This window comes from Felis catus, chromosome B2 (genome assembly GCF_018350175.1).
Source record: "Felis catus isolate Fca126 chromosome B2, F.catus_Fca126_mat1.0, whole genome shotgun sequence".
Classification (NCBI taxonomy): Eukaryota; Metazoa; Chordata; class Mammalia; order Carnivora; family Felidae; genus Felis; species Felis catus.
In genome coordinates this window covers 150,825,199-150,844,238 of record NC_058372.1, presented here as the reverse complement: position 1 = coordinate 150,844,238, position 19,040 = coordinate 150,825,199, and the positions used below count along the sequence as shown (strand labels likewise).

The 19,040-nt window shown below is 58.9% G+C and overlaps 1 long non-coding RNA gene across 1 annotated transcript; it reads left to right on the top strand.

The window, feature by feature from the left end:
• Positions 1 to 15,246: 15,246 nt before the first annotated feature.
• LOC109500057 lies at positions 15,247 to 18,098 on the top strand. Its single transcript, XR_002157711.3, has 3 exons — positions 15,247 to 15,708; positions 16,231 to 16,493; positions 17,182 to 18,098. It is a non-coding gene; the product is annotated as an uncharacterized LOC109500057 (long non-coding RNA).
• The last annotated feature ends 942 nt before the right edge of the window (positions 18,099 to 19,040 follow it).

The following is a 19,040-nucleotide window of genomic DNA, read 5'->3' as shown; positions in this document are numbered from 1 at the left end:
CTCTTCTGCGTCCCCTGTCGTGGGAGGGAACCGACCCACCGGGCCTGTGGTCAGGGTCAGAGCAGACCCGGGGCGGTGAGCCCGGTCAGGCCACAGTTCGCCCGGCTCCCTGGAAATGTGTTCGAGGGCACCCCGGGGCTGGTGGAAGGGGCAGGGGGTGGCCCAGGGTTCGATGCCCAGCTCACCCTGAGGAAGCCTTGCTCCACGTGTGTGAGCATGGAGGACGCAGCGAACCCAGCAGGGGAGGAGCCCCCACACGTGGTCTTAGGAAATCTTCCCACCTCAAGTAATAAAGGGACCCCAGCGTGATCATTCGCGGCAGCACGAGGCTGCATCGTATCGGGTCCCGCTCTGAGACCCTGCCTGGGTCCGTGGGGCGTGGACGTGGGTGTGGACGACACAGGCCAGGGCCCTGTCCTCGTGGGTCTTTCACTCTCCGGACCTGCGGACAGAAGAGAACCGAGCAGAGCAGACACGGCCTCAGAGGAACGAGTCCACAGAAGTGGACCCAGCAGTCGCAGACGGTGTTCGGGCACTACGGGGCAAACCCGCTGGTCCCAGGGGGCTGTCCCGCGAGGTTGCTGTTGTTAGCAGGGGACGCGCTCGTGCCTCTGTGTTTGTCCACGAAAACCAGAATGAAGTCTTACGTGCTGGATACTAAATACATACTTTGATCCTCTCAAGTAAGAATTTGAATACTAACGCACAGAAAATGCACGAGTTCACTGAGTCCTCCTCGGAAATAGTCACACTTGGCAGCTTACCGTGTATCTCACGGCCCGCTGCGGGATCCCCACACAGACCGCGCGCCCCCGCTCTCCCCGGCCTGGACTCCTGCAGGTGCGCCCCGCCCTGAGCCAGGGCCCGACCTCACCAAAACTGGCTCCCGGCTGTGACTGCGGGCCTGTGCCCAATCGTCTCTCCCTCCGCCCCTCCCCACGCCCCGTCCGGGTGACCAGCCGGCTTCCCCAGAGGCCAGCCCACCGGCGCCTGGCATAGAGCTTGCCCCGTCCCGACTGTCGCCCCGCCGTCCGAGGGCCTGACACCCTGTGCGATTTGGGGGCTCTCCTCCTGGGCCCCGGACTCTGCTCCCGGACCTGGGGGGTCCTTCCATCCCGTGACCAGCATGCCGGGGCCTGGGGCTGCCCCGACTCCTGGAGACCTCTGGCCAGATCCCGGCTGCTCACTCTGCAAGTGTCGGTGGCACGTTCGTTCACGTGACAGGAGGCTCAGGAAGTTTCCTCATTTTACGGCTGAGGGACCTTGTCCAGCACCAGTGTTCCCAAGCCCCGGGCTCCTCTTGCTACGGCAAACACACAAGGGACGTCCTTTTGGTCACGGAGCCGACACACCGACGTACATGACGTAAACTAAGGCACTTAAGTGTTCAAAAAAACCTGATTTCTTCAGATCAAGACTTCTCCTCAGACCCATGCGTGTTTTTCACATGTTTTCATATATATTATGCTGTCCAAATGTGTGCACATTCTCTTTGTGTTATTACATTAAACTACATTCATCACTATTTTCCTGAAAACACACTATATTTTAGGCAGCAAACCCGTTTTGTCTGCTTACGATTCCAAATACGCTGTGCTGTCTTTCAGATGACTATAGATTCAATGCCATATATAGAAGTTTTTACAAGTCATCTGAGACTTAAATACATCTGCTTCTTCTTTCAAACGTGTGTTGTGGAATAGAGGACAGTGTTATAACCTATCTGTAGGGTAACGCACTTTCTGGGTCGGGTGCGGTATTTACAGATATAAATTGTTTCCTCTCCCACTTCAAGTGCACATGAGCGCACACCTCCAGATGCACACGGGCACGCACACACACACCGTGCACGCACACGCATATGCTGGGAGGGTCACAAAGCCGTCAGCGCACGTCTGCGAACATGCCAGCTGCAACAGACAAGGTGCCTCACGTTCCGAGACGCAGAGCGCACGAAGCAGGGGGCGTAGATGGAAAGGGGAAGGAGCCAGAGTCTGAAGGTACAGGATTGCTAACTATCCACGGAAAGGGGTTGTACTTTGTAGCTCTTGAAACTAGGAACCAAAAAACTCAGCAGGTTCTTTGATCGCTGTGCTGCGCATGTTTCTAAACTTGAGCAAGGACCTTGACACCCCCCCTCCCCCGCCCCCGCCGCCCATCCCACGGCCGGGGTTCTCCTGGGGCTGGGTTATTATGCACGGACTGTTTGTGCAAAAATACATGTGACTGCTAACATGTGGGGTTTGATAACATGAAAACCACCTTCCTCATTTCCTCTCCAATCTGTGTGCCTAGATCATTCAAAGTGGCAGTCACAGAGTAAAGATTGTGGAACGGAGCTGGAATTTGCAGGAAGCAGTCTGTGGGCCACAGTAACACGCACGTTGCTACAAAGTTGCGTCTACAGGCCGCGTTTTCTTATTGCTGTAGTGATACAACACTCATAGTTCCAGATTTCATCGGTAGGAAAAGTGACATCTGTGATTTATCCATCCATATCACTTACTGTTTGGGTGACAGACTGGAATAGAAAAGCTACCGCTATGGTGGGTCACGTCCATACTGGGCCCACTGAGATGGGCTTAGAGTTTTCTACAATTTCAAGGCTACTTCGCTTCGCAAATGCAGTGGAGTGCTTACTACGTTGTACTCCAGCATCTGCTTGTGATTCTGTCCTTCACGAGACAGAAGTTAACCAGGAACAGGGACCTTATTGCTTGTGCATGGACAGGTGTCAGCAGTGGAAATGGCCCCGGTTATCTTGGGAAAACAGGTTTGGTTGTAAATCTTCGCCCTGTGTCCTGGGCAGGGCCCCGGGGGGCGGCAGGCCCTGACTGTCACGAACAGATTTGCCTCCAGCAGCAGCTCTAGATGCTGTCCCCTTGCCATGCGTGCTGAGGTTTTCCAGAGACCAAGAGGAAAGGCGAAACCTCTCGACTCTTATTCAGACCGTAACACGCCTGATGCAGACTCTGCACGTAGTGGGCGCTTTTTCCTGGTCATGCAGCCCTGAACGTGCCTTGGGGTCGAGCAGCCGGGGGAGGGGAGGCCAGGAGATCACGGACATGTCACCTAGGGTCGGCCGCCCTTCCGTCTACGGAGGCCTGTCCTTTGGGGCCGAGCTCAGGAAGCTTCCCTGAGAAGCTGGCAGGTGAGCTCAGCCCCCTTACGGACTCGGGCTTGACCTGCACCCGTGATCTAGGGTTTCCTCGGCAGCTGCACAAGCGAAATCTGGTTACAAAGCGTGGGATATTTGACAGTCACCTATGCTCAGTGCCATGTCGCCAAGGACGGTATGACGCAGACACGTTGGATGAAAGACGGCGTCAAGGGTTAGCAACAAAGGCACCAAATTCCATGTATTTTGTATCCAATGGCAAAGACGTCTGAGTTGAGGGCAGGGGCTTGAGAGGGTCTGGAGGCTCGGGGTCGTAGTCACAACCCATTCAGGAGGCGCAGAGGCCGGGTGAACACAGAGGCGCCCGCGTCAGGGAAGGCCTGGCTGCGACCAGCCGGGCCGCGTCTCGCAGACGCCCTGACGTCAGCCCTGGCTTCCGGAACACCCGCAAACCTGCCCCACCGCGGCGGCTCATGGGACATACGCTCTGCTGAGTAAGAGAGCCGTCAAAACCACAGCCATAAAACAGGACGAGCCCCGCGAACGATCAACAGGCCACAGAAAGGGTTTTCCCACTGCGCGGCCACCACCTGCGCTCTGGGGGGACGCGGCTTTCACTGGCCGGCGGCTCGGGTTCGAGAGGCTCTGCCTGGCCCACGTCTGCGCCACATGTCACGGCCGCTGCTGACCTGTCTCCTTGTCCCCGGTGATAAAAACAGTGTCGGCCTTTCTGCATCAGTGACGTTAAAGCACGAATACCAGGCTTTCTGGGCGAGGTAAGTGAACAAAACCCCACAAATATCTGTTCCCGATCGTCTGGGATGGAAAAAGGAGCCTCATCCCAGGAGCTTGTAGGAGTTTCGTGTCCCCTTGGTTGTGAAGTGTGTCCGTTGCACATGCCGAGGGCAAAGCACCGTGGGCAGCAGACCTCCCCTCACGCAGGCCCAGCGTGAGCCCCGCGCTCAGTAGAGACGACACCCTTCCCCCTTCACTCCTCTTGAGCTGTAACAGACCGTTGCTAGGGTGAGTGAACGCTACCCTGAATCATCCAAGCCTCTTGTTTGAAAGTCAAGGTTTTTTGTGAAATGTGCCGTTGCCACGATCTGTGTGGCATCACTTTTTATAAGGAAAAGTCTCAGAGGGTGGCCTCCCCTGGTGCCACGTCCTGTAACTTAGGCCACTTGCAGGTATGAGAGACCGGTCATTCCTTCCTGGCCCCCTCCCCGCCCCCCTCAGCCGACTTCCCTCTGTTCTCCACCTAACGGATAGACGACCTCTTGAAAACAGAACCCTGGGGATGTTTCTTACCTGCTTAAAACCTTTTGGTGACTGTTGTTTGAGCTCAAGTCCAAGCCTCGACGTGAGGAAACGCGGGAGCCATCGCATGAGGTCAGGTCTGCAAAAACGGGGACCCGGAGGAGGGACGGGTCCTTTGGTGCTGGCTCCTCTGGGCAGGGTGGGGTCTTGCCGGGCTGGTGTCCCCCGAGGCAGTGACCCTGCAGAAGGAACCCCACCATGGGGTGCAGGATGCCATGGGACCTGGAACCACCCGGGAGAAACAGGGTCCTTCCTCCTGCCCGGCCCCTCCCCACGGAGCCCCCCAGGCCCAGCCCAGCAGGGCCCAGCTGGCAAGGCAGGTGTGCTGGCACAGTCCCGGCATCTGGCCCAGCTGACGGCCAGCCTGGAGGAGGCGGGAGCTGAGGAGCCGGGGCCCCTCACGGCCACCCCGCTCTGCCACGAGCCCGTCTGAAAGCCACCGCGGGAGACAGACTTGGGGAGTGGCCACGTCTCCATCCTGCTGACCTGGCCACCCTCCACACCCCGCTGATGTCAAACTGGCTCTCTGGTGCCTGAAGCCATGCTGGCAGGTGCCCTGGAGACCAGAAGCTGGGTCCTGTCCCCCCGGGGTCTCCCCGCCCGGAGACCAGAGGTTGGGTCCTGCCCCCCCCCCCCCGGGGTCTCCCCGCCTGGGACCAGAGGCTGGGTCCTGTCCCCCCGGGGTCTCCCCGCCCGGAGACCAGAGGTTGGGTCCTGCCCCCCCCCCCGGGGTCTCCCCGCCTGGGACCAGAGGCTGGGTCCTGTCCCCCCGGGGTCTCCCCGCCTGGAGACCAGAGGCTGGGTCCTGTCCCCCCCCCCAGTGTCTCCCCACTGGCCAAGAGTGCGGTGACCACACTTCCAGAGGCACCTGCACCCACGGGAGCCTCACCAGCATCCAACAGGGTGGGGGGCCAGGGCGGGGTCAAATAGTGGGTTTGGGAAAAGTCGTAGTGAGGAGAGTGGTGGGTCTTGCTGGTTTATGGGGTGAGGCGGGGTGACTGGGGCGTCTGGGGAAGCCATGCTTGCTGGCATGCTAACAGCAGAAGGGATCGCGGGAGGACACCGGAGGCACGGAGGAGGCTCGGTGTGGACGAGGTCAGGACCGGGCTCCCGCGGTGTGGACTGGTCCCAATGCCGCATCTGACGAGGAGGCCAAGAGAAAATGAAAGTGCCCAAGTGGCCGGGGTCTGGCCAAGCGGCTGGATGGAGCTTTCGTCTCTGGGCTCCGAGGGGGTTGTGAGGCTCCGGTCCCCGGCACGAGCCTGTTGCCCTGGTCCTCCGTTAGAAGCTGTCTCTGTTCAATGATGTCCCAGAACCATTAACTCAGAGAGCTTGAGAACCGAGGTCTTCAGAATATTATCAAGGGTTGTATCCGCAGGAACAATCCGGCCACATTTGCACACGCGTCTCCCCTGTCACCGAGAGGCATTCGCGTTCTAGGTGGTGTTTGAGGAGAAGTGGTGTTTTATGGCAAGAAGGGAGGGTGGAGAATGGGAGTATTTCAATTCTCTGAGCTTCTCCGTGAAACTTTGCCTCAAAAATTTGCTGCGAATCTGTAAACTTTCCCGAGGAAGTGAAACCAGTGCATGAGGCATACTCATAATTCGATCCGTAAGGAGACGTTCTTGCAGCCTGGGAGCCACTCCCCGCCCTGGGAACATGCTCCAGAGCCTCGGGGCAGAACAAGGAGGGCGCCATGCTGGATGGAAGGCACAGCCCGCGTGAGGCCCTCCTGGAAGAGGCGAGCGTCCTTCCTCAGGCTGCGTGTGGTTCGAGCCACGGAAGCCACAATGAGGCCCGTTTGCGACGGTCGTTTGCGACATCGTATCCCATTCATAGTCCACCTGCCGCCATCAGTGGTGACGAGGAAACCCACCTGCAAACTCTGAACCTTTCGGGGAAGAACAGAACCGTGATTCCAACCCAAAGGTGACACAGAATCCAGGGCTTTTGGTGAAGAAGCTTGTGGGTGTGGACGGGGCGCCTGGGGTGGCCGAGAGCTGAGCCCTGCGAGGTTTGCCGTCTCGGAGGGGGGGTGGTGGAGGAGGGGCGGCCATGGAGGGAGGAGGGGGCATCACTGACCTGGAACACCCAGCTCCTGCCAGCACACGTGCCAACGGCGTGCTCCCTGTCACTCTCCAGCTCGCCCTGGGAAGCACGCGCTCCCAACAATGGTCGGTTCTCAGCGTCAAGTAAGATGCGGGTTCTGGGAGGTTCCTTTGATGAGAGATGGTCCAACTCTACCAAGCAGGACTGTTTGCTGTCCCCTGAAGTGAGCGGACCGCCCTCTGTCACGGGCTGGCCTCTCCGTGCGGGGGGCCCGCACCTCGGCCGCTTTCAGGGAGGCCGGGAACAAAACGGGACCCACAGATCCCGCGTCTCTGTGCCCTGGAGACCACGTGGTCTGGAGCTCGGATACCGGGTCCGCCATTGCCTCTTGGTACCGTCCTCGGCTCTTGCCTCAACTCCTGGACGCCTGTCCCACATCTGCGGTGCCACCACCGGCCACATGCGGTGCACGTGGAAACCTCATCCGGCCTCTGGGAGACGTGTCCGCTTGCTGTTACAAACTCTTTGTCACGGGGATGCATAAACGTAATGCGGTAATTGTCATAACGAATAACGTTTATTTCTTCACTCCCAAAGGGGGATTTTTAAAAAATGTTGTGAGAGGTTACAGACGCGGTTCTGAGAACAAACAGCAAGACGATACGTTTTCAGGTCGTAAAATAGTTGGAGATTTTCCATGCAAAGCCCAGGCATAAGCCTAAACGTGCAATTCCTCCAGACAAAGTTGCTGGGGGCCTATTCTCAACCCTTCTTGGAGCATAAAGCCGACTTCTCTCTCCACTTCGGCGTGGCCGATGGCCCAGGCTGCCACGTTTTCGCGCCTGTGCTCTCCGGGGTGGCGCCTTCAGGGGCCCAACCGGACCCGCGTCTGGTCGAGAACCGCCGGCCGCCGCTCACGTCTTCGTGTGAACCCGGGCCGCTCGCTGGTTCCTTGGCCATCTTTCTGCAGGCGAGTGTCGCCCAGGTGCTCCGGGAGGGCCGCTGTCCAACGCCGCCGCTCTTCTCTGACTGGCGGCTCTCGGCTCGCGTGGCTGCACAGAACCCTCCGCTGCCCGCGCCCGCTTGCTTTCCGGGCCCCGGCCCCGATGCCAGCGAGACTCAGTCCGGACCTCAGCGTCTCCCACAGGGCACGTCCTCTCCCCTGTCGTCCAGGTGGAGTCCCGGCTTCTGCGGGGGCCAGCCTTGGAGCTCACCTTCCGTGGGGGCGGCGCCCTGACGGGTCCGGCTCCGCCGCCCTGGGTGCGAGGCGGGTGTGTGTCCTGTTCACATTTCTGCGATTCTTTGGGTTTCAGCGTCATCTTCTGTGAGGGAGACGTGTACCCTTAGGCTGACACGGTAAGAACAAGGACCTTGTCAACGGCTCAGCATTGTACTGATCGAGGCCGTGCTTCCCGTCCCTGCCACCCACCTCGTCCGGGGTGACCCCAAGGCCGCCAGCCCTCTATTCCCGCGTGCCTGTGCGGCACGGTCGCTCCTTGTGTCACACTGCGTCTCTCTCAATGACAGACTTTTGGTTCTCATCGCTGGACATCTTGGATGCCTCCGTCCTGTGGGCACCTGCCAGCACCTTCCAGGTCCCTGTTCCCCTAAGCTTGGGGTAGTTAGGGGCTGAGAGGTGGCCGGTCCTCGCCCGCACGTGCCAGGGAGCACCCGGAGTGACCCCTCTGTGAAGAACGTAAAGCATGGTGACAGCATGGAGGGGCCATTGAGGCGTCAGTGGGGACCTCTGTAGAGAGGTGACGTGTGACGGGCACGGTGCCTGGGCAGGGGCCAGTGTGGGTAGCAGAGGGAAGGTGTGTTTGTTTCAGGAGCCGAGCCACTGGGAGGGAAATGCGCAGGTGAGGGCTCGGAGGAGGACAGACTTCCCCGGGGAGCACGTTCGGCCCTCCCAGGAGTGTTCACTGGTGCTGACCGGCGATCCCTTTCCCACTCCGTGCGCACACGGTGGCCCAAGTTTGGCGGTTCTCCCGTGTCCGGGACACAAGGCTCGGCCACCCCCTTTCTCTCAGCCCCAAGGCTGACGTGGCACATTCACCCCAGGCTTTCCGGGCAGGGTGGGCAGGCCTGGAGCAGGGTGGATGTCAGGTCCTCAGGAAGTGGCGTGCCAAGGTGGAGCCCATCGACCCCAGGCACAGCCAGACCTGGTGCAGCCCGTCTGGGGCCCCAGACGGACTCCGTTGTGTCTTCCAACAAAGTCTGAAGAGGCAGCTTTTTAATTTCAGAACAACACTGTTGAACATTTTTCCTTTTTCTCAAGGAAGAGAAGAGGCTACATTGGGCAAAACGTCTTTCACGAATCCCTCCCCCCATCGCCTACCCTAGGGATCCGTGGGGGTCCCGAGTGAGGGGGTCTCTGCCTCGGAGGGTCATGGAGGCACAGGAGGCTCTCCGGCCCAGGATTCCCAAGTACTTCTGCACATTGTCGCCATCTCTGGACACAGATGTCAGGGTGCCCCGAGTGGACACCGAGAGCCCACAGCGGAGGGAGGGTCTGGCCCGGAGGAGGCCGGGAGGGCCCTGGGCGTGCAGCCCAGACAGGAAACTCCTATAGAGCTCTTCTCACCCTTCCCCATAACAAAGTCTGGGTGGATCCAAGACCTACTTTGCAAATAGAGCAAACAAGATTGTACCTCTGTGCCCTTCAGTGACCGGGAATCAAGTGGTTGCATGACTAATCGTGGTTATTAATAATTAACCATAATCCATCGTGGCTAATCACAGTTCTAGAACTAATGAAACATCATTTATTTTAGGACTATTTCCTTTCTCAGACTTTGATAAATCACTAAATTAATTAAAATCTTTAAAATATTCCTGCGGCGCCTGGGTGGCTCAGTCGGTTAATTGTTCGACTTCGGCCCGGGTCATGATCTCACGGTTCGTGAGCTGGAGCCCTGCGTCGGGCTCTGTGCTGACAGCTCGGAGCCCGGAGCTGCTTCGGATTCTGTGTCTCCCTCTCTCTCTGCCCCTCCCCCGCTTGTGCTTTGTCTCTCCTTTCTCTCTCAAAAATAAACATTAGAAAATTAAAATATTTTAAAATATTCCTTAAATATTTTATGCTTAAAATATTCTGTCAATGCTCTAAGGCATCCTTCCAACTAGCACCAGTTTCCTCCTGCCACATGTCAGCAGGTGAGCCCCCCACAGCCTGGGGGACAAAGAAATTCCCCTGTGGGCTTGCCCGGTCTGGGCTGTTACCTCCGACTTTGTTTTCGCTTGAACTTTCAATTTCTTATTTGCCTGTGATAACCTGTCATTAGTTACCACATTACGATTCCCAGTTTGTCAAAATTCTTGTGGCGGGAGCAAGAATGACCTAACGGGATATTTGGGGAGGAAGGCACAGCCTCCGTGCCCCCGGACGCGCCGGCCTCCTGGGTCCCTGGGCGTCTGGAGACCCAGGGAAAGCATTCCTCAGTGTTGAGCCAGATGGGGAAAAGCTTGTCCTATGGCTGGAAAGGAATAAACATGGAGTCTTCTTCCGCGAGATTGCAGATAAAGAGAAATCGAGGCGAGGAGGACCAGCTTGGCACACTGCCCACGGAGGCCGTGCGGGTGGATGGATTTGAGACCCCAGCCTCGCTCCCAACCGCTGCTGGCAGGACGTCAGCCAGAGCAGGGGGCCTCTGGGAAGGGGGGAGGCTGCGGAAAGCCTGTTGGTGCGTCTCGGGCTCGGGGGCCACTGACGCACTCCGATCGGGGGGCCAAGGACCGAACTCCGGGCGGGTGCTGCATTTCACCTGTGTTCACCTGGGCCCTCCCTCATCCGCCTGACCGTCCTCTGCTTACGGGGGGCCTGCCTGCGTGGGGTGTGTGCTCTGGCCCTTTCCCAACGTGGGCCTTGGGGAAGTCCGTCCACGCCCATCAGCCAGGCCCGGGGCGCGGGGACGTGCGAAGAGAGTCCGTGCCAAGTGGTTCCGCGGAGGCCGGCACCCGCGTGCTCTGATGCGCCGTCCGTGAGACGCCCTCCGTGACCTAGGTGGGGCGGGGTGACTAGCGATGGCCGTCGGATGTTCTGCGTCCTCCTGGCCTGGCCCTGAGCTGTGCCGACCTGAGCAGTGGTTGACCCCGGGCCATCCCGGTCCCCTGCCCGGGCCTGACGGGCCATGGTGGCCAGTCCCCGTGCTGTCTCTCCTGCCCCATTCAGGCCCTGCCTGTTCTCCAGCATTTCACTGGGGCCCAATTTTCAGACGCAGACATGTCAACCTAAAAACTCTCCCACAATGACAATTCTTCTACATCTAGCCACCCAGCCGTCACTCAGCCCAGAACCCGTGTGAACGAGGATGGGAGCTTTACCCAACAGTACATCCTAGAACATGTGTCCCATGGAGGTCTTCTCAAAGACACTCCCCCGTCCACGGTGCGGACGGACCCCAGACAAAGCAGCCGGCCCTGTGACCGACGGGGACCCGGTGTGGCTGGGCAGGCCCGTTGCTCAGGCTCACGGCTGTGAAAGCCGCTACCTTGACCACAGTTACCCCCGTGGTGGGAGGACTCACCTGCATGGAGGCCCTCCCTCCCCTGGTGACAAAGCACAGCTGTTCGGGAGACCGGCGGTTTGTGGCCAGGTCTGGAGCTGGCACCCAGGGAGGTTCCGCGGGATCAGCACCGTGTGCTGGCGAGGCCTCGCGTGGGCTTGCTGTCACGTGTGGCCTGAGGAGGGCGCAGGTTCTGTGGACGTTAGGACATCTCCGCACTGTGCCCCCCACACCTGTTCTAAACGTCCCTTCCCTGGAGGTGCCCTCTGGATTGGACACCACTCGGGAGGCAACGCCTCCAGGAGGGAGCTGACGGGGGCGGCGTGGCCACACAGGGCTCTGGGTGACCGGACGGAAGCAGCAGGGCCTCCCGGTGGGAAAGGTTGTAGATGTCCCCCCCTCCTTAGCCCATTTCAGTGGACAGACCTCCCTTCTTGGTGGAGGGACCAGGCAGCAGAGGGGATGTTAACGCTGTGTAGACTTCACCAGCCAATCTACCCACCAGGGAGCCAAGAAGTCAGCGGCGTCAGTCATGGGCAGCGCCGCACCGATGCTCAGACACGCAGGTATGTGTTCACACCTTTCGGGGCCCGGTGAGTCCCCCCGGCTTCCTAAAGCCTGTCCGGAGGTTCTTCTTGCTAAAGCTTCCTTTGCACGCCTAACTGTGGTTGTTCCATAGATAGGTAGATGATAGATAGATAGATAGATAGATAGATGATAGATAGATATAAGGATAGAGATAGATAGATACACAGGTAGGGACAGACAGACAGACAGACAAGCATAGATGCTGGCAGGTGGGTATCTTTCCCCCTCTCCTTAGTAAGGGGCAGTCCTTTGGTTTACATTTCACACGGTTTCTTTCTTTTTTTTTTTTTTAATTTTTTTTTTTTCAACGTTTATTTATTTTTGGGACAGAGAGAGACAGAGCATGAACGGGGGAGGGGCAGAGAGAGAGGGAGACACAGAATCGGAAACAGGCTCCAGGCTCTGAGCCATCAGCCCTGAGCCCAACGCGGGGCTCGAACTCACGGACCGCGAGATCGTGACCTGCCTGAAGTCGGACGCCCAACCGACTGCGCCACCCAGGCGCCCCAACATTTCACACGGTTTCTATATCACTTCTCAGGAAATGGTAGATGCATGTTTATTTTCTCGTTGAGTCCTGTCTCAAGCTGGGTATGAGATGTTATCCACATTATGGAGACCATGGCCGCAGGCTCGCGGGCCTTCGCGAGATGTTCTCCTCTGGAGAACCCACAGGGTGCACGTGGATATGTACGTAGGCATCGGCGCACGTGGTTGTGGGGGCTGAGAAGTCCCTCAGTGTGTGGCTTGCAAGCTGAGACGCAGTGTCGCCGGTGCTGGGATCGGTGGGGCGGAGGGCCTGGGAACCGGGAGCACGGTGTCCGGGGGCAGGAGAGGACGGGCGGCCCGGGTCAGGAAGAGGGTGCGGACTCGGTCTTGTTCCCACCTCTCGCGCCGTTCACCTGCCCACAGGGGTCAGGGCCCCCTTTATGTGCCCCTCGTCCACGGCCTCAACGCTCACCCCTTCTGGAATCTCCCTCACGGACACACCCGGAAGTGACATGTCTCCAGCTCCCTGAGTCCCTGTGTGGACACGCACGGAAGATGAGCCCTCACCAGTGCCCTATGGAGGAAGGACCTCGGGGCGCCACCATGTCGCAGGGGGCTAGCAGGGGGTCATTCGCGCATGGGAGCGGCTGACTGTGCAGTCTACACCGCTGACCTTTAAATGGCCTCAAATATGAGGACCAAGGAGGGAGTCTGTTTTGACCAGCCCAGGTCACACCAGAGCAACTCGACTTCAGCACCGATGAGCCTCCGACAGGTTACCTTTTCCAAGTTTTTAAGTTGAGGAAAAGGAATAAGGAACAACGGTTAGGTTTTTGGTTTGTTTTGCTTTTTAAGCCTCGTATCTGAAGACAGAGGTGAAACGACACGCTCTGACGCGTCAGCCACCTAAATTCCGTCACAAAATTGTAAATGTACCAGGGAAACCGGATCACTTCAGACGCGGTTTATTTTCAGGTGCAATCACGCAGTGAGGACTACGCCTCTGGGTCTGCACCGGGTACATCACTGACTTGTAGCACTGAGCGGAGAAAGCACAAGCACCCAAAGAGCCTAACAGAGTAGAGCACTGGCAGGACTTTGGTGAGAAAAAGTGAGTCAGAAATGAAGACCCTACGGGCCGCCAGACCCTCGGTCCACGTCTGGGCCACGTGCAATGCCCAGGGACCGGCCCTGACCTGTCACTGGGGGCGTTTTCAGGAATAGATTGGAGAAGAGTTTACAGTGACTCTCACCTGTCTACTGACACACTCTTTACGTAGTGAGCGTTTGACAAGACATTTCTAATTCTGTAAAAGGATAACATATTTAGAATCCTGCTAAGGTAACACATTTACATCGATAGTACGTAAGTGGCTTTCTAATTCCTATCTTCCTGTCAATACGTAACACTGAAAAGAAAACAAATAATCCAGAATGGTTATTTCCAAAATTGGAGCGTGATTCATTTTTATTAATATAGGGGTTTCACAGGCAGAAAATTGACTTTTATTATGTGTTTAAACAAAGCTGTGAGCGGAGAGCATCTTAGGGGTCGAACAACATAACAGGATGTTGCGAAGGCGAACCCCGTTGCTGTGGCTGGGGGCCACCGTCTGCGGGGAGCGTCTCGCTGGCGAGGGCACGTCTTCCTCGTTAGCCACCCCACGTCCTCTGTGAATGTGTAGTGTCTTGTGGAGGACGGGGCGCTGGACCAGGCCCGGAATCCGTTCCCCTCCGCTTCCTATCTAAGGATGGATGTGAGAAACAAATATGAGATTCCTTAAAAAATGCAATGCTTTGCGTTTTCTCCAACAACTTGACAGCTTGATGAGTAACGTTTTTCGAAAATAATAAAGCACTCGAAACCACAAACCCATCTAACTTTGGAGTGAATGTTCTGTTCTTAACTCCGTAGCTGGGAAACACAGCAGCGATTCCTACCGGGGATTTTCAAGATGCGTTAGTGCAAAGACCACAAATAATGTCGCTCCAGCAAGGGGCACACTGTTGTTTCTGTCCCTCACCTCCCCGTGCAGGAACAGTTTTAGCTGCAGGGTGGAGGCAGGGGTGGCTTCAGAGCCCCCTGGGAAGAGGTGATGAAAACAGCGCAGACGAGGCTCTGGGCCCCAGCGAGCCCTGAAAGCCCACCAGCACCGCCTCAGTGCTGCAGCCGGCAGAGTGGGGACACCGGCCGCGGGGGGCCACGTACGTCCGGGCCACCTGGCCCCACCTGGGTGGCTGTTGTGCAGAGGAAAGGTCACGCAGGCCCTGGCCACACTTGGTCATTTCTTCCTTCCATTTTTCTCTGTGACTCGTAACCTGCCACCAGCGTGAACGTGCCAAGGACCGAAGAAAATCAGGTAAACACGCCAGGTCCCTCCAGTTTCCTCTCTGGAAGGATGATGCCGTCTCTTCTTGTGCCTGAAGGGGCGATCGGTGGGCTTTTCCGGCTGACTCTCGTTTGCGTGTTAATCACCCCTCTTTTCCTTAAAATAGATGCTGCAGGTGCGCGGCAGACGGAAGTCGCCCGGGGGGCTGTGCCGCGTGTCCCAGAACCAGCGGCCCCGCCCCCACCCCCCCCCCCCGCACTCTGAGCCCTCAGGATGTCCCCCCACCCCGCGCCCTCAGGGGGTGGGAAGCCAGGTCTGCACATTGCTCCAAAATCAACACCCGCCACCCCTCCCAAGAGACAAGACCTGAGGGCTCTGGGTCAGACATGCCCTGGCAGGGGGGCCCCTGTGCCGGTGTGACCCCACCTGCTGTGCTGGTGGGTGTGAGGACCCTGCACCTCGGGAAGAAGGGGGGGACAGCAGAGCGTTTGTCCTGCTCTTTCCCCGTCTGGGAGGGGGTCTGCCAGTGCTCCCCCCACCTGCCCGGTCCCCCCACCTCCTGCCTGGTGCTGCCCCCCACCATATGCCTGGTGCTCCCTGCTGCCTGTTTACCCCCTGTGGAAGCCCCCCGGCCCTCCCCCACCCCAGCTCCCGCACCACCATCACCACCGCCAACTCTGTCCCCCTGCTCCGGAGCCTTCTCGGTGGCATCCTCCTTCCCTGGCTGGCTCCTCATGTTTTCCATTCCTGGGGTGACCCATCCTGGGCTTTGCACCCCTGTGTCTGAAGTCTCCCCAGGCATTTCTGTTCTCCCATCTGGCGCTGGCCGAGGACTCCTGCTCCGGAGGTTTGTTCACTGCAGATGCGGGGCGGCACCGAGAGGATTTAAGGGCCGGAATTTAAGGCTGCGCAGTGCTCGTGCGTGGGCACAGTGCTGACGCCAGGCTGGTGGGGAGTGTGAGGGGAGGACCAGCGAGGACGCTGTCTGAGCCGTGTCTGGGTTGTGACATCCACAGGGACAGGGTGCAGAGCTCCTTCCTGGTCCCAACGTACAACAGGAGTGACGTGGCGTAGACTGCGTGGGTGAGCGTGGCCTGCAGAACCACACACGGCCGGTCACGCCGGGTGACTCCGTGGGGATAATATCACCCCAGGTTAAGTGTCTTCATCCATGACTGCAAACACGAGGGCCTCCTCGCGGCCAACGCAAGGACTGAGCCCGGAGCCCGGTAGACGGCGGTCATCCAGGGGACGGCAGGGGACGGCTGCCATCCCATCATCAAAGCCAGCCTGTGGGTGCCCACCTCCGCTGAGGGTACACGCGGTGCATAGAATTTATCAGCTAAAAGTTAAACAAAGATCCTTGGTGGCGTCCCGAGTGCAGCTTACGGTCTAACAGCAGAAATGAGGACGATCGCGAGTAAGCCAAGTGCACGGTTTGTCAGAAGGGCTCTGGGAAGACCCTCCAGGCCGGGAGGGGGAGGGCATGAGGGTTGGGGCCACCTCACAGAGCAGCTGCTGTGAGCACGTGAGAGGTGGGATGGGGGTCTCTGGAGCGAGGGGCCTCAGACAGACGAGGAGGAAATGGCCAAACACTGCCGGTGCCGCCCGAGGGCCGGGAGACACTGGGACCGGATCTGGTCGCCAGGCGAGCAAGGCCGGTGGTCGCTGCGGAGAGAAGGGCCGGTTCTGGGGGCCGGTGGGGGGCACGTGGGGACAGGGCTGGGCTCTGGAAGTGTCCACAGCAGTGCAGGGGGCAGGGGGGACGTAGCTGGCAGGCAAGTGTGGTTGCAACAAGCTTTCTGCTCTGTTTTGTTTTGATTGTGTTTTAAAATAGGACAGATAACAGCGTGCGTGCTTTTGCTGACGGGAAAAACCCAGTAGGAAAACAACGGAGCCAGGGGAACAAGCAGCGATTTGCTGGAGGAACACCGTTGAGCAGGCGGGATGAGACGGGCCTGGTGCACACGAGGGCGCCTGCTTTGTCTCGGACAAGGACAGTCATTGCGGTCGGTCGTCAGGACGGAAGGCAGGGCTGTGGGCACAGATGGGGACATAGGTACCTTGTTCTGACTGCCCCGGCTCTCCGGGAGGCCAGAGGTGAGCACCGGGTCAGCGCTGGTGCAGCGAGGAGGGAGGAGGGTGAACAGACAGGCGAATGGGCACCCCGAGCGGGCCCGGGTCCCTGTTTATGCTACGCGGTCTCGTGAGCGTTCCCCAGCTGCGGTCATTGGGTGGCTGCAGACGCAGGCCGCAAGGGCGGGCGGTTTAGCCACCTAAGAGCCACTAAGTCAGCAAAGTAAGAGAGGTCCGTCCGAAAGGTTGAGATCGAAGGGATGTTTCACGGCACTTAAGGAGAGTCAGGTGGGGAGACTGGAAGTCTAGATGAGAGCACGAGACCTCGACCCTAAAAAGGTGATGAGGTTCAAAGGATCGGAGGTCTAGATGAGCCCCTCCGTCTGGCCCGGACGGAGGACGTGGGGAGGACGCAGATGCCCAGGCTGTGGGGCTAGAGGGCATGGCCGTGGGACTGCTATGGAGGGTAGAACGGAGAAAGTTTATGGGTCAGGGTAGGGAGCTGTGTGGCAGAAAGGGTGAGTCTCCTGGGGTCACGGAGAGGAAGGTGCCCGTCCCTGTCCCTGTTATCCACGAAGTGAGCCTCCCCGAGCTCACAGGTTGAAGCCCTCACGCCCCGTGGCTGTTCTCGGAGATGGGGCCCTTTAGGAAGCAATTCAGGCTAAGTGAGGTCACTGGGGTGGGCCCTGATCCCACAGGACTGTCCCTACAGGAGGGGCCGCCCGAGGACACAGCGGGAAGGCGGCCGTGGGGAGCCCAGGCGAGTCCTCGCCGCGAAGCAGTCCTGAGGACACCTCGACCTTGGACCCCCAGCCGCCGGGACCGTGAGAAAACCGGTGTCCGGTGTTTCAGCCGCCTGTGTGGTGTTTGTCAGGGGGCCGGGCTACTGGCTTCAGGGTGACCGCTCGGTCTGGACAACGAGGGCCCCGAGCCTGTCACTTGGACCGGTGTTCAGGTGACCTTGGTTTGAGGGGCATCCTCGCACCCCCACCCGAAGCACTGGGGCGTCACCGTCCGCGGGCGAGTGTCGTCCACCAGCTCCTCCCGCTGCTGGACCAGGAGGGGCCACGTTCCCATGGCTACTCAGGCCGCACCCCACGCCGGCTGTGGCCACAGGGACTCCTGTGCCCCCGTCCGGGTCCGGGCTGCCAGCACCGGGGCAAGGAATGCCCAGTAGGGACCCTGGACACTTGCACGGGAACGGGGTGTCGCCGAGCAACCTGCCACCCTTGGAGAGTTGCCACAGGGAATCTCCAGGCGGCCCCGGAGCAGGAGGGTCCGCAGAGCGTGGCCCTGGGTTAACGTGGGGTTTGCGGTGTTCCGGACCCGACCGGCACGTTCGCTGTGATCTTAATCGTCCGCCCTCTGTGTCGGTCTCACGCCACCGAGGTTGATGCCCATGGTTTCCTCCCACGTTTGAGGGCCGGGAGAGCCCACGGGGAGGCCGCCGTGCGCTGGGAGGCCTGGCCTCCGCGGCTGCCACGTCGCTCGGAGCTTCTGGGAGCAGGAGCCCCGGTCAGCTGGCGTCACCCCAGCACGGCAGGAAGTCTCTAAGTGTTCGTTTTTTTCCCTAACAGACGAAAAATCTGACTCCAGAATGATTTCCAGGAATTACAGTATAAGAACGTAGCATGTGAGATTTTAATTTTCTTCCTAAAAAAATACAAGTGAAATCAAAGCGCAAGAAACCAGATGGGGCACAGCTGACGTGGGCACATTCCACTTTGCAGGACAGACGCAGGCTCCCCCCACTGCCTACCTCACCCGGGGTCCGGCTGGCGGGGAGCCCAGGAGAGTGGGACTGTGGGCCGTGGGTTGGGGGCCGATGGCAGCGGCCAAGAGAGGCAGGACCAGTGGGTGGTGGCGTCCCATCCTCTCCGACTCCGATGGCACCTGTGCGCCTCCCTGGAGGGGGGTGTCCTGTCCGTCCTGTCGCGGGGAGTCTCGTGGTTGGGCCCGTGCCCTCCATAGGCGGCCTGTGAGTAGCTGGTACGGCCGTCGGGGGAGGCCCCGTCCCCACGGTGTCCCTGACCTCCCCTCCTGGCCCTGACATGTGGGTAATACTCTCGCTTTCACTTTGTAAGTCTTCGTGCTGACCCTAGTTCACGGTGAAGCATGCTTTCAAGAGAAGCGATCAGGACTCCGGAACCCCACCAGCACCCACGGCCCACGGACGGCCAGTCTGGAAGTCTGGAGGGGGCAGATCTCTACCACTGGTGACACAGCCCGCTCACCTCCGTGGTTTCCATGTGTCCCCACGGCGCTCCACAGGGTGGAGTGCTTGCGCCCATGGGGGGGGTGCCTCTGCCCTTGGCGGTCCCGTTACCCCCCAGGAGGGTGCCGGTGTGGCCACAGAGGAGGCGTGGGATCGTCAGGCCTTGTCTTCTACGGAAAACACCGTCAAGCCAGAAGTTTTCAGAAAAGCATAGCCTCTGATCACTGTGGTACAAAGTCAATTGCAGGTTTCAGTGGATTTTTTTGTTTATATAAACATGTAAGTTGCCCATATGAGATGATGTTTCTCATTATGGGGAAGAAACAAGCATTTATGATTTGACTTGTGAACGGAAG